Here is a 16,449-nt window from a genome sequence, read left to right on the forward strand (position 1 = left end):
TCACCGTCACCGTTGCTGCTACCAGCCAACTAACAGACATTTCAATGTAACTGCAAGTGTGAGCGCTCCGTTGCATGTGGCAAAATAGTGCTGCCTATTGCCATCACACTTTTTGCAACTTTTCCCGCATTTTTGTTCTGTTTTTTCTTTTCACTTTTATTTTTCGCTTTCCTTTGTGTGAATGCTTGTGAAAGCACATGATGCCATACATACAGACGCTTATATAATATACATACTATATAGTACACACATACATATGTATTGTTTGCATATTTAACAGAATGTGTGGCAATCGCATGAGGAAATTAACCTGTTGCCGGCTATTTCGGTGGCAACCATGAAGTCCAAACGTCGAATTGGGCCGTGCGCGTAAATATAAGGAAAGTGCATGAGTGTAAAGTGTATGTGTATGCGTGTGTGTGCGTATGAAAATATTAAAAATGCGTAAATATGTATGTGAATTAGCTATGTATGCACTTAAATGTGGGTGGCGGCTTAGGAAAAAAATTGTTCGAAAAAGTGATTATAGAACTTTTTGCGATTTTCTAAGCACGGAGTATTTCAAGTTCGATTTTCATTTTCAGCATTTTTGTTTCTTCACAGTTCGTTAACAGATCTTATTTGAAAAATCTTCAGTTTACTAAAATAAGTTTGAATCCTCTCGAAATCACTATGAAAATTGTGGATCTCTGAAAGTTTGCATTTCCGAAAAACTGTGAATTTCTCCGGTAGTTATTAACTATCCAGCAGAGCTTGGAATAAAAAGTTGACATAAAAGTGTTAGTTGTCTCGGTTGATATCAGACGTAAAAACTACAATGTATGTAATTTGTCAATTCAAAGGCCTTTTCAGCCAATATTTGATCCTTAAATTCAAACAAAGTTCAGTTAGTGCAAAAATTTAAGTGAAAGGGAATTTTGTGTAAAAATTTGGCAGAAAAAAGCCTGAAAAAGTGTAATTAGAAAAAAGATTCAAGTCATAAGACCATCGGTAACGTCGCCAACTCATTAGGTTAGGTTAGGCTCTGCTATGGTGGTAGTCGGTCTGTACGACCAACTCACTTAGACCTTACATGTCCGTTGTGATACCACTGTGCTACACGGAAACCCCATTTACTCTCCTTCGGGAACCATCAGGAAAGATCAGGTGGAGAAGAACTTGGCTTTACTTGGTGTGTCCAATTGGCGCCGGTTAACATGAGGAAGAAACGACTGGCGCGCTTTGTTAAACTCGGCCAAAATCGCGTAAGCGGTTATCGCGCCAATTAAGAAGAAGAAGACAACCTGCTCTGATTTTAGCTTGGCCTGGACAATCGCAAAGGAAGTGCTCAATTGTTTCTTCCTCTTCCTCATCTCTACAACTTCTGCAATATTCATCGGAGCAAACTCCTCGTCTCAAGGAATGCCTTGCAAATAGCCAGTGCCCGGTTAAACAAGCCACGACCTTCGAGATATCATCTCTTGAGAGACTAAGCAATTCCTTTGTTCTTTTTCTTGTTTATTTGCGGCCATAGTAGCCTAGCTGTAAAACACGTATCTTCATTTCTCCATGACCTATTGACCTCTTGGATAATGTGATTTTTATTATTAGTTTACTCGTGGCCAAAGGTATTCCAATGGTACTTCTGTCACTGAGCAGTTGAAGAGCAGTATCTTTTCTGGCTAACTCATCTGCCTTACAGTTTCCCTCAATATCTCTGTGTCCCAGAACCTAAATAAGGTTGACCTTGAATACGTCACTAATATCATTTAGAGCTGCTCGGCATTCCTGTGTAACCTTCGATCTTAGTAAAGCCGCATTCATTGATTTGATGACCGCCTGGCTTTCCGAGAATATATTGTATTTATAGTCGTTTTTGTTACGGTGCGCGTATTTAGATATGTAACCACTTCTTTTATAGCTAGAACCTCTGCCTAATAGACGCTGCCATAGTCTGGTAGTCGAATGGCTAGTTCTAGTCCTAATTCCTTCGAGAAAACTGCATAGCCAACCTTATCGTCTAGCTTGGACCCACCTGTAGAAAAATTTAATTCCCCCCTTCTCCATGGCCTTGGTGTCTGCCACTCTCTTCTTGACGGTATACTCGTCTTGAAGAGCCTTTCGAGGGTGAGTCTAGGAATAGGGTAGTATATTTCTTGTTTATGCAAAATAGAAGCTTGGCCAAACCACCCAATTTAGTGTATGTAAATTGATTAGCACTACCAACGCTTTGCTTGGGGTAGTCCTTAAAGCGCCAGAGATGCATAAAAAAGTTGTTCTTTGGACCTTATTCATGATTTTAGCGTAATTCGCCTTTGAGCAGATGGCCACCATACAAGTATTCCATACATTAAGATTAGTCTAACTACAGAAGTATAGAGCCAATGTGCAACACGAGGTGTTAATTCGACAAATCGTTAGTTAAAAATAATTTTTTTCGGGCAAAGCTTACTTCTTTTTAAATGGGTACGTTAACAAACAAAATTTATGTATACAGTAACGCGACATTTTGAACAGTTTTCACTACTTTTCTATAATATTTGAATTTTCATTCATTTTTTTATAAAAATATGACTCAGCCTACAACAAATAAAGGGTGATCAGATTGGTGGTAGCTCTCCAATAGTATTTTTCTGACAAATCACGCGTGATTACTGTTGAACTAAACACATAATTTTTTTCAGTATTCATTGACAGCATCATCAAAGACATACGCCTCAACAATGTATACAAATCGTCAGGCGCTCAGGCCGCGATGATGCCCATTTTTGGGTTAATGGCTACGTCAATAAGCAAAATTGCCATATGCCGGCTAAAGATAAACTCAAAACCTTTCCAGAACAGCTATTACATCAATTGAAAACAAGCCTTTGGACGAATCATCGGCCCATATTTCTTCAAAGACGAGACTGGCGACAATGTAACAGTGAATGGCGAAGGCTATCGCGTCATGATAAACGACTTTTTCATGCCGCAAATTGAAGCGCGTGATGTCCACAACATTTGGTTCCAACAAAACGGCGCTACTCACCATACATCCCCTGATATAATGGGTTTACTGCGTCGAAATTGGCGAAAATGTAGTACATTACATCATACCGCAACGCATACGATGGCTAGGCTACGTTATGAGAATGGACAGTTCAAAAGGCCAAAGGAAAATTCTGGAAGCGAGTACATACACAAATAAAGCAAAAGGAAGACAAAGATCGAAGTGGATAGATAAAGTTAAAGAGGACTTGCAAAAGCTTAATCTAAAGAACTGGATGATAACGGCGACGGATAGAGTAGCATAGCTGTTCAGCAGGCCAAAGCTCACAAGAAGCTGTAGCGGCAAACGATGATGATGATGGTAACATAAAAGTTATATGAGGCAAATAATATTGCGTGTAGAAATAAGTTTCCGCCCTCGTAAAGGAGATGTTGCTGATGATACTATTTTTGGCTTAGCTCTAGTAATATACTGATGATTTGAAGGTGAAGTCTCGCTCGCTGTAGTTGACATTCGTTTGAAGCGTGAAGATCCTTATTTATCTGACGTCAAAATGTCTACGTTCGTCCTGGAAAAACTGCATTTGCGGGAAATCATGCTTCATTATTACCTTTAAAAGAAAATCGCAGCTGAAACTTGTCGTATTTTGATCAATATTTACGCTAATCACGCGCTATCTAATACAACTTCTAAAGAGTGGTTTCGATGCTTACAAAGTGGCAATTTCGACGTGAGTTATAAAGGTCGCGAAGCTGCACCGAAAATATTCGAAGATACTCAACTACAACAGCTTTATGATAGAACAAAAGAATTGGATGCTGACAGATCAACCATCGGTAAACGTTTGCATGCGATGGGAATGCTCCAGCAAGTAAGTAACTGGGTGCCACATCAATTGAAGGGATATCGAGAGACGTTTGGTGACGTGTGAGATGCTTCTTGAACGGCAGAAAAGAAAAGGTTTTCTGCATCGCATCGTCACTGGCAATGAAAAATGGATGTATTATGATAGCCCTAAGGGTCGAAAATGTTGGAGCCTGCCAGGTGAACCAGGTCCATCGACAACGAAAAAAAATATTCATACTTCATAGGTTTTGTTGCGCATCTGTTGGGATCAGAAGACTGTCATCTATTATGAACTCCTGACACCATCTGAATCCATCACTGGCGAATGTTACCGACTACAGCTAATGTGTTTGAATCAAGCTCTGAGCTCTCAAAGAAAAGCGGCCGGAATGGGACGGTAGACATGACAAACTGATTTTGCTGCATGACAACGCCAGGCCACATGTAGCTAAGTCGATCCAGAAATATTTAGAGGGACTGAATTGGGAAATCTTGCCCCACCCGCCGTATTCCCCAGACATTGTACCTTCGGATTACCATCTATTCCAATCAATGCAGTCAGCCCTTATTCGAGAGGGGTTCACTTCTTACGAGAGCATCGCAAACTGGCTAAGTGAATGGATCAAGTCAAGATAACTCGAATTTTTCGGCAGAGGAATCCGTGTGCTGGCTGAAAGATGGAGCAAAGCTGTAGCTTCCAATGGTGCATACCTCACATAATTTCAAGTATTATTTAGTTGTTTTGATAATTCGCAACTTTGGCTAAGAAAGGGCGGAAACTTTTTCCCATACCCAATAGTTTGGGCTTTTAGTTCTGCGATAGAAAACCAACTTTTCGATGTTCTACCAAAGGCGATATACACACATACATTAGGATACACTGTAATATACATACATACATTAAAACTAATTGTTTTCTTTTACCGTCGGACTTTTAAAAATAAAAAATAACTATATTTTAATTAAATTAAACTATCTGCCACTTCCTCTGTGAATGCTCTGCCCTATGAATGACGAGAATGTTAACTCTTAGCAAAATGGTGCGGTAGCGCTAATTGGATTCTTTGGGATCACTACTTCAACCAGCCAACGAAGACTTCTGCTGAAAATTTCTAAAAAAACATTGAAATTTGTAAGAATTGAACCGATTTGAAAGTAGTGCCGAAAATCTCATTATTTTGATTGCGTTGATACAGGTTTTTAAATATTTTGAAACAAATTTTAAATATTTTAAATATATAAATAAACTCTTCAACCATCTGAGGAGGTTTTTTGAAAAAAATATTTCCGAAAACTTATTTTATACAATATATAAAAAAATATGTATGTATGTGAGATATTTTCAAATCGGACGAGCTCACATGAACTGAAATATTTTTCCAAATATTTTAGCAGAAGTCTTCAAATATAAAAGATTCGAGTAATTTTGTGGAAAAGCCGCAACTTTATTTGGTGAATCACGCTGCCATGATTTATTACTCATTTGCAGAAGGTAATTTATCATTAACATTTTCTCCATTTACAAAAAGTAGTAACTTTTATTTAAAAATAAATTCAATCGAAATCTTCAAATATCTCCGCGTCTCCCACATACTCGTAGTCGTCGTGTCGACGGTATTACATTACGAGTTTCACAGCAATACATGCACATGTATGTATGTATGTATGGATGTGTGCATGATTGGACGGGAAGCAGTTGCGTGATAACACAATTTTTACACAGCAATTAAATGTACAAGCTTTAAAATCATGAGCAATGGCGCAGACGACGACGACGACGACTACGACGATTTACACACAATTAGATTAATTTGTTCGCATTTGCAGTTAACAGCATTTTTGCCATACAGGAAAATCTAGTCGAATATTAAGCGACGCGGCGCGGCGCGTTTTTGCTTCTCAGTTGTTGGCAGTAAATTTTTTATTGACTCGTAAATGGCACACGCGGCACACGCACATTGCATGCGCAATTTTCGGCCAACTACAAGCGGTGACAAGCAGCTAACATACACACACACACACATACAAACATATGCAGTCATACATCCAAATGCACATTTCCCGCTACATGCATATGAACATTTAATCTTCACGTTTAGCCGTCGGCGAACAGTGGACAACAAGCAACGGCTAAACAGCTAAACAGCCAGCAGTCGACAACCGATAGCAGACAATCGTCTTGTCGATTCGCCAAATAGGCAAATCGCAAAATGCAATTATTTCTCATTCACTGTATAATTAAATGCGGTGAAAAACTCGTTTAAGCCGACAAGCGATGCATGCGCGACCGCGCTCGCAAATTCCAAGCATTTAGGAGCGCCATGCTGCGTCGCGCCGCTTCGATCAGCAAATATAATCAATCTCGCAATTGGCTAATCTTGCCAATGTCGGCCATGGCGCTGATGGTGGCCAAGCGGCCAAGCGGCCAAGTTATTTAGTCGAATGTCAGTTAAAAACTTGTCTGTCACTAGTTTTTCAATCGACTAAATTTTTTTTGTATGCATTTTGTTACATAGGATAGGTCGATATGAATACGTAAATGCATAGATGAATATTTTTGTGGTGGGAAGAAATAATAATTACTGTTGTTATAACAGTCGCCGGACTTCGATATTCATTAATTTACAAAAATAAATTGAAACAGGCATATGAAAATTTTGTTATCAGTAAGATTCACATTATGTTAGGGATGTAAAATTAGTTGATTTTTCTTCTTCTTCTTCTTAATTGGTCCGATAACCGCTTACGCGATTTTGACCGAGTTCAACAAAGCGCGCCAGTTGTTTCTTTCTCGTGCTAACCGGCGCCAGTTGGACACACCAAGTAAAGCCAAGTCCTTCTACACCTGAACTTTCCAACGCAGAGGAGACCTTCCTCTTCCTCTGCTACCACCAGCTGGTACTGCATCGAATACTTTCAAAGCCGGAGCGTTTGTATCCATTCGGACGACATGACCTAGGCAACGTAGCCGCTGGATCTTTATTCGCTGCGCTATGTCTATGTCGTCGTAAAGCTCATACAGCTCATTATTCCGTCGCCTGCGATATTCGCTGTTGCCAACGTACAAAGGTCCAAGAATCTTACGCAGAATATTTCTCTCAAACACTCCAAGCGTCGCTTCATCGGATGTTATCATCCTCCAAGCTTCTGCGCCATACGTTAGGACGGGCACGATGAGACCCTTGTAGAGTGTTAGTTTTGTTCATCGAGAGAGGACTTTACTAACCAATTGCCTACTTATTCCAAAGTAGCAGTTATTGGCAAGAGAGGTTCTACGTTGGATTTCAAGGCTGACATTGTTATCGGTGTTAATGCTGGTTCCTAAATAAACGAAGTCTTTTACAACCTTGAAATTTTAACTGTCTACAGTGACGTGGGTGCCGTACGCGAGTGCGCCGACTGTTTGTTTGAAGACAGGAGGTACTTCGTTTTTCCACGATCACCACCAGATCCATTCGCTTTGCCTCTTTATCCAGTTTGGAGAAGGCAGAATCAACAGCGCGCTTGTTAAGGCCGATGTTGTCAATGTCATCGGCATACGCCAACAATTGTACGCTCTTGTAAAATATTGTGCCTGAGCGCTTCAGTTCGGCGGCTTTTACGATGTTCTCCAACATCAGGTTAAAGAAGTAACACGACAGTGAGTCACCCTGCCTGAAACCTCGTTTGGTATCAAACGGCTCGGAGAGGTCCTTCCCAATTTTGACGGCGCTGCTGGTGTTGAGCAACGTCATCTTGCATAGCCGTATTAGTTTTGCGGGGATACCAAATTCAGACATCGCAGCATACAGGAAACTCCTCTTCGTACTGTCGAATGCAGCTTTGAAGTCGACGAAAAGATGGTGTGTGCCGATTCTCCTTTCATGGATCTTTTCCAAGATTTGGCGTATTGTCAATAGTCAAGGCAAAAGTTAGTCATACCGAGCAAAAGCAAATTGATTCTTAATTTTGTATTGCTTTCACACATTTTGTACTTTGAATTATTCTGCCAATTAATTTAAAAACGAATGTGTCTTTTTAGCTATCGAAGTTAACACTGCGCTTATTTCATACTCTCAACTTCCTCTTAGCAATAACGAAATAATTTTTGCTTTGTTCATAACCTAGTTCAAATGCATATTAGTTTTGAAACGTTGCATGCAAACTGCTTATACATACATACATACATATATAGGTACATACAATTATGCCTGTGTTTATGCACCTACAATCCGACACTCTATGATCTGCAACGATTGCTGCACCTGCCATCCGCTGCCGAGACAAGCTCACTTTTCTATTGACAGCTCGCAAATCTTGACAAGCGCTCATTCCAATTTGGCTTTGTTCAATTTGTGACAATTATTATTGCAACAACGCCGCACACACACACACCTACACTACAATTGCGTTGCGACACTTTTGTTAGCAGCGCACACACTCTCAAATATGTAAGTATTGTAAGTTTGTATTTGTGCAACTGCCTGTTAGGCATTTGCTGTCGCTGTGATAAGATCTTGAATAAATTTTGCGATTCCTTTTTTTTTTGTTTTTGTTGTTATTTTGCTGTCATTCGTTATGTCCAACTGTGTTTTATTTAATTTTTTTATAATGTCAAGTTTTCTGTTTGATATTTTTTAACAATACAATTCTGCACCTTACAACAATAAGAACAACAACATGAATGCAACCAATCAACTCACAATAGTAATTGCTTTATTTTCCATCAGAAATGCGCAACAGCCGCAGTTTAATTGCAACAATTGCGGCGAACTGTGCAAATACGGAGTGGGCGTGTCTTGCGCTTATGTCCAACCGAGCGGCAAGACAATTTCGTTATTAAAAGGAATTTTAATTAGATTAGTAGTAATAGAAGTTCACATGCACATACTTATACATACATAGATATAAAAAAACTGGTACGGCCCTCGGTTTTAAAAATAGCCAATTCTTACTTTTTACATTTCATGGAACCAGCACCAATCAAAATGGTATTTTCCTCACAACCCTGCTCTACTCCGAGCTAAGACTGGTCAATTAAAGAGGAAATGTTCAACTGTTTCATCCTCTTCCTCTTCCTCTTCGTCTCTGCAACTTCTGCAGGATTTATGCGAAAATATTCCTGGCCTAGAAGAGTTCCTACCTAACAGCCAATGACCGGCGACACAAGCCACGACCTCGAGACACACGTATTTTCTTCTCTCCATGACCTACAGGTATTGGCCTCTTGTATAATATTTTTATAAGTCCTTAATTTTCAAGTTTTCAATGATAGTTATCTTCTTTAAGGCCAAGTCACCTCCTTTACAGCTAAGACTTCTGCCTGATAGACGCTACAGTAGTCCGCAAGTCTGACAGATAATTCGAATCCTAATTATTTTGAAAAAACTCCATAGTCTACTTTATTTTCTAGCTTGGATCCATCCGTGTAAAATTTTATTTCCCCTTTTCTTCACGGCCTTTGAGCTTGCCACGTTCTTCTTGATGGGATGCTAGTCTTGAGGAGCCGGTCGAAGGTGAGTTTAGGGAAGAGTACTCGATTTCTTGGTTATAACTACTCAAACTGGGTAGTATAGAAATGGCGGTCACGTGTTTTCCTACCAGATTTAGAGCAGGTAAGTTGACTAGCACCTCGAGCGCTTTATTAGGGGCGGTCCTTATAGCGGCGGTGATGCGTAACAATGCAGCCTTTTGGACCTTGCTCAGCAGTTTCGTACAACTTGCCTTTTGAGCTGATGGCCCCCACACAAGTATTCCATATAGTAAAATAGGCTGAACTACCGAAGTGCAAACAAAGCCAGTATGTGATAAGATGTGTTAATCCCCATTTGGTTCCGACCACTTTTTTTTTGTATGTGTGAAATGCAAAGTTTGCCCTTTTGAAACCTACTCTCAATATTAGATTTCCACGTAATTTTCCTGTCTAATATGAGTCCTAAATATTTAACATTATCTTTCGAAGGAATCTTCACACCCTTGAAAATTAGCGGGGAGACTGTGAGTGGTATATGCTTCCTTGTAAAGGAAATTAGTTAAATTAATTAGTTAGTTAATTTATTCCGAGTCCGCTTCCATTTGTTCCAGTTACTAAGCGCGACCGTGTTAGAGTGCAGCCCAGTGCCCGTTTTGCGGATTCAACGAGTTCACCGTATCACACTTCCCGTTTAGGACTCAATAATATTAGATCATATTAGGCGGAAACAAACACCAATTGATAGTATGGGCGTCCCAAGACGAGCTCCTCCTTCTCAATTGGCGCGATAACCGCTTACGCTATTTTGGCCGAGTTTAACAAAGCGCGCCACTTTCTTTCTCGTGCTAACCGGCGCCAGTTGGACACACCAAGTGAAGACAAGTCCTTTTCCACTTGAGCTTCGCAACGCAGAGAAAGTCTTCCTCTTCATCTGCTACCACCAGCTGGTACCGCAATGAATACTTTCAAAGCCGAAGCGTTTGTATCCATTCGGACGACATAACCCAGCCAACGTTGCCGCTGGATCTTTATTCGCTGCGTTATGTCTATGTCGTCGTAAAGCTCATACAGCTCATCGTTCCATCGCCTGCGATATTCGCCGTTGCCAACGTGCAAAGGCCCAAAAATCTTCCGCAGAATCTTCCTCTCAAACACTCCAAGCGTCGATTCATCGGATGTCGTCATCGTCCAAGCTTCTGCGCCATACGTTAGGACGGGCATGATCAAAGCCTTGTAGAGTGTTAAATTTGTTCGTCGAGAGAGGACTTTACTACTCAACTGCCTACTTAGTTCAAAGTAGCACTTGTTGGCAAGAGAGATCGGTGTTAATGCTAGTTCCTGAATATACGAAGTCTTTTACAGCCTCGAAATGATAACTGTCAACAGTGACGTGGGTGCCGATACGCGAGTGCGCCGACTGTTTGTTCGAAGACAGGAGGTACTTCATTTTGTCCTCGTTCACCACCAGACCCATTCGTTTTGCCTCTTTATCCAGTTGTGAGAAGGCAGAACCAACAGCGCGGTTGTTAGGGCCGATGATGTCAATATCATCGGCATATGCCAAAAATTCTATGTTCTTATATAAAATTGTGTCTGAGCGATTAAGTTCTGCGGCTCGAATGATCCTCTTCAACTTCAGGTTAAAGAAGTCACACGACAGCGAGTCACCCTGTCTGAAACCTCGTTTAGTACCAAACGGCTCGGAGAGGTCCTTCCCAATTCTGACGGCACAGCTGGCATTAAGCAACGTAATCTTACATAGCCGTATTAGTTTTGCGGGGACACCAAATTCAAACATCGCGGCATACAGATAACTGCTTTGCGTACTGTCGAATACTGCTTTGAAATCCATAAAAGATGGTGTGTGTCGATTCTGCTTTCATGGGGCTTTTCCAAGATTTGGTGTATTGTGAATATTTGGTCGATGGTAGACGTTCCAGGTCTAAAGCCACACTGATATGGTCCAATCAGTTGGTTGATGGTGGGCCTCAGCCTTTCGCACATTACGCTTGCTTGAACCTTATAGACGATATTTAGAAGACTAATCCCAAAACGAGCTTAATCCAACAAAACTTGTGCGCGAATGTATCGCTTGTTTTAGCGGAAAATCGGGTCAGGTCGCAACTCTACCACAAGAGATACTTAAAACAGTCAATTCTGTGTGGTTCACAAATTTTTTTTTGCCATAAATTTGCGAAGAATAAGGAAAACCAACCGCTGAAGACGAAACATCTTTCACCAAGACAATGCGAACTCTCACGTATTGGCTGACACAATAAAGTTTTTAAGCACTAAAAAGAACTAACTAATGGATATTTCACTTTACAGCCCTGATTTGGCACTTAATGATTTTGTTCAAACTTAAAATGCGAGGTCAACGTCTTTTAACGCGTGAAGCAGTTATCGGAACCTTTACACAGCTCGCTTGGTGGGTATGTACTACTGAGCGGCAAAAGTGCTGTGAAAATTGGTTCAAGCGAATGTAAGTAGAAGTGTATTGACTTCTAAAAAGAATACATTCTTTAAAAAAAATACCGGGAATTGTTCAATAAAACGCAAAATAATTGTTTAATCACCAAAATTGATTTTTTTGCCTCCAAAATAGGCTCCATTCGAAGCAATACATATGAGGCAACGATTAGTCTAGTCATCAAAGCACCTTTTAAATGCGTTTGAAGAGACCTTCTTCAGCTCCTTCAGCGAATTCTGCTTAAAAAGTCGCAGGGGGCTAAATCCGGTGAATACGGTGGTTGTTCGATGATATTTGTCGAGTTTTTGGTCAAAAAAGTGTTCACAATATGAGCCTTGGGAGACGATGCGTTATCGGGGTGCAAGATCCATGAGTTTTCTTTCCACGAATTGGGCCGTTTCCTACACATATTCTCTCTCAAACGTCGCATGGCTTCCAAATAATATTCTTTATTTACCGTAGAACCATTTGGAACGAGTTCCGAGTGCACAACACCATAATAATGAAAGAAAACGAGTAGCATGACTTTCACTTTTGACCGACTTTGACGTAGTTTTTTGGGTTTCGGCTCATGTGGATAGCGCCATTCAACTGCCAGTTGACTGGTTTGCGTGTCAAACTCATATACCCACGTCTCATCACCTGTTATGATGCGCTGGATATACGTTGGGCCCGAATTCACTTGCTCAAACATGTCTTCAGCCACCTTCCTCCGATGAATTAATTGATAGAAATTCAACTCTCTTGGAACTAGTCGAGCAGTCCAATTGATGAGCATGTCTCATTCCCAATTGATGGTTTAAAATGTTGCGAACTGATTCATGAGACACGCGAAGGTCACAAACTGCCTCCCTCAAACTTAAATTATGGTTTTTGAGCACCATTTTCTTGACTTGTCAACGTTTTCATCCGTTGAAGGCGTTGATGGGCGACCACATCGGGGCAAATCTTCCACGGCTGCTCGGCCCTCTGCAAAATCCGTACACCCGCGTGTGTGATAAAGCACATTCGCCATAAGCTTTCTACAACATTTTCAACGATTTCGCACACGAAATCCCGTTCTAATCAAAGCATTTAAGACAAATTCTTTGTTCGAAATTTTTATTCATAGTGAAAATCGCAGAGTACACCTGCGGTTGACTGATATAATTAAATGTAAAAACAAGCTAATTGGCAGATCACGCACAAACTTAACTTTGCGACCTATAGAGGTCAGATGTACCAACTTCCGACAAAAAAAATTTAGACATATTTGTAACGCGCGCTTTTTAAATTAACAATCCCTGATATTTTTTTGACAGAATGTATTTTGAAAAGCAATCAATATATTTTCATGATTATTTATTTATTTAATATATGGAAAATACCAAAAAATTATTATTTTACAATAAACAAAAAAAAAAGGAGCACTAGCTGCCAAGGCTTACGGCTCACTACTCTAATAAGATTATTTTTTTACTACAAAAGTTAAGCTATTAGAGAGTTAATTTTATAGATGTTTAAGTAAAGAGACTTATGGTTTAAATCAATTTTCTCAGATCCGCTCTAATTAAGTAATCTGTCATTTTCTCAATGTTTTCCTGAGAAGGAGTCTTTAGTATTTCCGATGGAAGATGGTTGTTGAAACTTGTGTTCCTGAGATTCATAAAATGTGTGCAGTCGTCCAACAGGTGTTTAACTGTTAATGTTGACAGGGTGCAGTAGGGGCAGGGAGGTGGCCTCTCACCAATTAAAATGTGGGAGTGTGTACCGATTGTGTGTCCATACGGAGTCGGATGAAGGCAGTGATGTCCTTGATACGGCATATGATTATTTTACTGTGATTTTATTATTGGGCGCAAAATATAAAGAAAACCTCGGAGAAAAATACTGTCTACCAAATATTACTACCCAAATTTTACTTAATAATAACAAATATAATACATATAACTATTTTCGGGCGCAGCTTATATGGAGACGCACATATGAGGCCCTTCTTGTCTTGCAGACTCTCTACCCTTGTATGGTACAATAGCTATCATAAAGGCATAGAAAATATTAGTTTGGGTAAAAAGAAATTCATTATTCCTCGGAAGATGGCTGTAGTGATCGATATCGCGTAAAGTATCGGTCAAACAATTTAAAGTTTATGTTCGTTGTCAAGGCGACATTTCACACTAAAATAATTCGCGAAAATTCAAGCCAGACCTGAGCGACTGAAATTGTGTATGGTGTTTATGTTGCCGATACGTTAACAGCTAATTACGTGCAAATGTGGTTTCGTCGATGCCATTCAGGCATTTTTGATATTAAAGATGCACCTCGTACAGGCAGGCCCGTCGTCGAAAGTGTCGATAAAATCACAGAAATGGATAATGGAAGTTGACCGAAATGCTAGTAGTTTTACCATCACCCCGGAGCTAAAGATCGACCATAAAAGAGTGTGAAGCCATTTGCGCAAAATAAATAAAAATAATGGATATCTTTTCCCTCAAACTAATGTTACTTTCATGTAAGATACAACCTTTAAAAACATCCTTTACATACATACAATGCAAGAGTTGAAGCAATTCCAAATCACTTTGTGAGAAATATCAAAATAACATATTAAAGCAAACATAAAATAATATTTTGGTAACTATGTTTATTGCTCACAAAAAAAAGGAAAAACAAAAAAAAAAATATAAAAATTTGGGAAGTGTAGTCCGTCATAAATTTTATTTATTAATGTACAAGGATTTTATGTGCGCTAAGAGTATAGAATACAGTAATAATTTATATATTCTTGTGCTTTTTGACGTCTGTCCTAATAGCAAAGCGTGTTTATAAGTATGTGTGAATGTATGTGCAAGCGTGTATGTATGTATATGTATTTACTGAATTTCAAATAAGGGTGAAGGGTACAAAAATTACCATTGAAGTGAATTTTAGATGACAACACAACTTGCGAACTATGTACGAATGTCAGAAATGTTTGGATGTGTACGAATAATAAAAATATGAATATGAAAAATATAAATACTCGTATATGTATAAATGTGTGTGTGTGAAAAAATGGCAGTAGATTGAAGCAAATGCACTCAAAGCACTGCGCGTTAAAAGATCTCACATAGATTTATGTACCCACAAAGAAGCATACGTGCACACATACAAGGTGGCGCAAAATTAATAGCGCCATGGGAAGATTTATAGTTACACACTTACAAGGTAGGCAAAATTTATCACCTTATTGGAAGATTTATAATTTTTGCAAATGGGGTCTTATGCCAATCATATTTGACACTTGTGAATTGGACAGCTGCAGTACACAAACAGACAAGCAATGAAGGGTGTAAAGGTGCAAATAAAGATTTCCGTCAAACAAAATATTTTTTTTATTTTTTATTTAGTAAAAAAAGTCATTGAGAAAGAAAACTGGATGTTTAATTTTGCGCCACCTTGGATAATAATCCACGTATGAATATATTTTAGCTGCATAAAGATTTCCATCACTCAAAATATTTTTTTATTTAGCAAAAAAGTTATTTAAAAGCCAAATTGGATGATTAATTTTGTGCCACCTTGTATTACAAATTACAAATTTGAGCATATTTGAGCATAAAGATTTCCATCTCTCAAAATAATTGTTTTTTATTTAGCAAAAAAGTTATTCAGAAACAAAATTGAATGAGTAAATTTGTGCCACCTTGTGTAATAATCTACACAAGAATATATTTTAACTGCATAAAGATTTCCGTCACTCAACATAACTTTTGTTTTAGTTAAAATGTTATTCAAAAACAAAGTTGAATGATTAATTTTGCGCCACCTTGTATGATAATCTACGTATGAGTATATTTTAGCTGCATAAAGATTTCCATCACTCAAAATATTTTTTATTTAGCAAAAAAGTTATTTAAAAGCAAAATTGTATGATTAATTTTGTGCCACCTTGTATTATAAACTACAAATTTGAGCATAAAGATTTCCATCTCTCAAAATAATTGTTTTTTATTTGGCAAAAAAGTTATTCAGAAACAAAATTGAATGAGTAAATTTGTGCCACCTTGTATAATAATCTACACAAGAATATATTTTAGCTGCATAAAGATTTCCATCACTCTAATTAAATATTTTTTTTAATTAAGCAAAAAAACTATTCGAAGACAAAATTGAATGATTAATTTTTTTGCCACCTTGTATAATAATCTACATATGAATATATATTAGTTGCATTAAGATTTCCATCACTCAAAATATTTTTTTTTCATTTAGCAAAAAGTTATTAAAAAAATTGAATGACTAATTTTGTGCCACCTTGTATAATTATATACATATTAATATATTTTAGCTACGTAAAGATTTCCATCACTCGAAATATTGTTTTTATTTAGCAAACAAGTTATGTAAAAGCAAAATTGGATAATTAATTTTGTGCCACCTTGTATTATAAACCACAAATTTGAGCATATTTGAGCATAAAGATTTCCATCTCTCAAAATAATTGTTTTTTATTTAGCAAAAAAGTTATTCAGAAACAAAATTGAATAAGAAAATTTGTGCCACCTTGTATAATAATCTACACAAGAATATATTTTAGCTGCATAAAGATTTCCGTCACTCAACATAACTTTTATTTTTTTCGTTAAAAAGTTATTCAAAAACAAAATTGGATGACTAATTATGCGCCACCTTGTATAATAAACTACACATGAATATATTTTAGCTGCCAAAAGATTTCCATCACTCAAA

The sequence above is a fragment of the Anastrepha ludens genome, chromosome 5 (assembly GCF_028408465.1).
Source record: "Anastrepha ludens isolate Willacy chromosome 5, idAnaLude1.1, whole genome shotgun sequence".
NCBI classification, from domain to species: domain Eukaryota; kingdom Metazoa; phylum Arthropoda; class Insecta; order Diptera; family Tephritidae; genus Anastrepha; species Anastrepha ludens.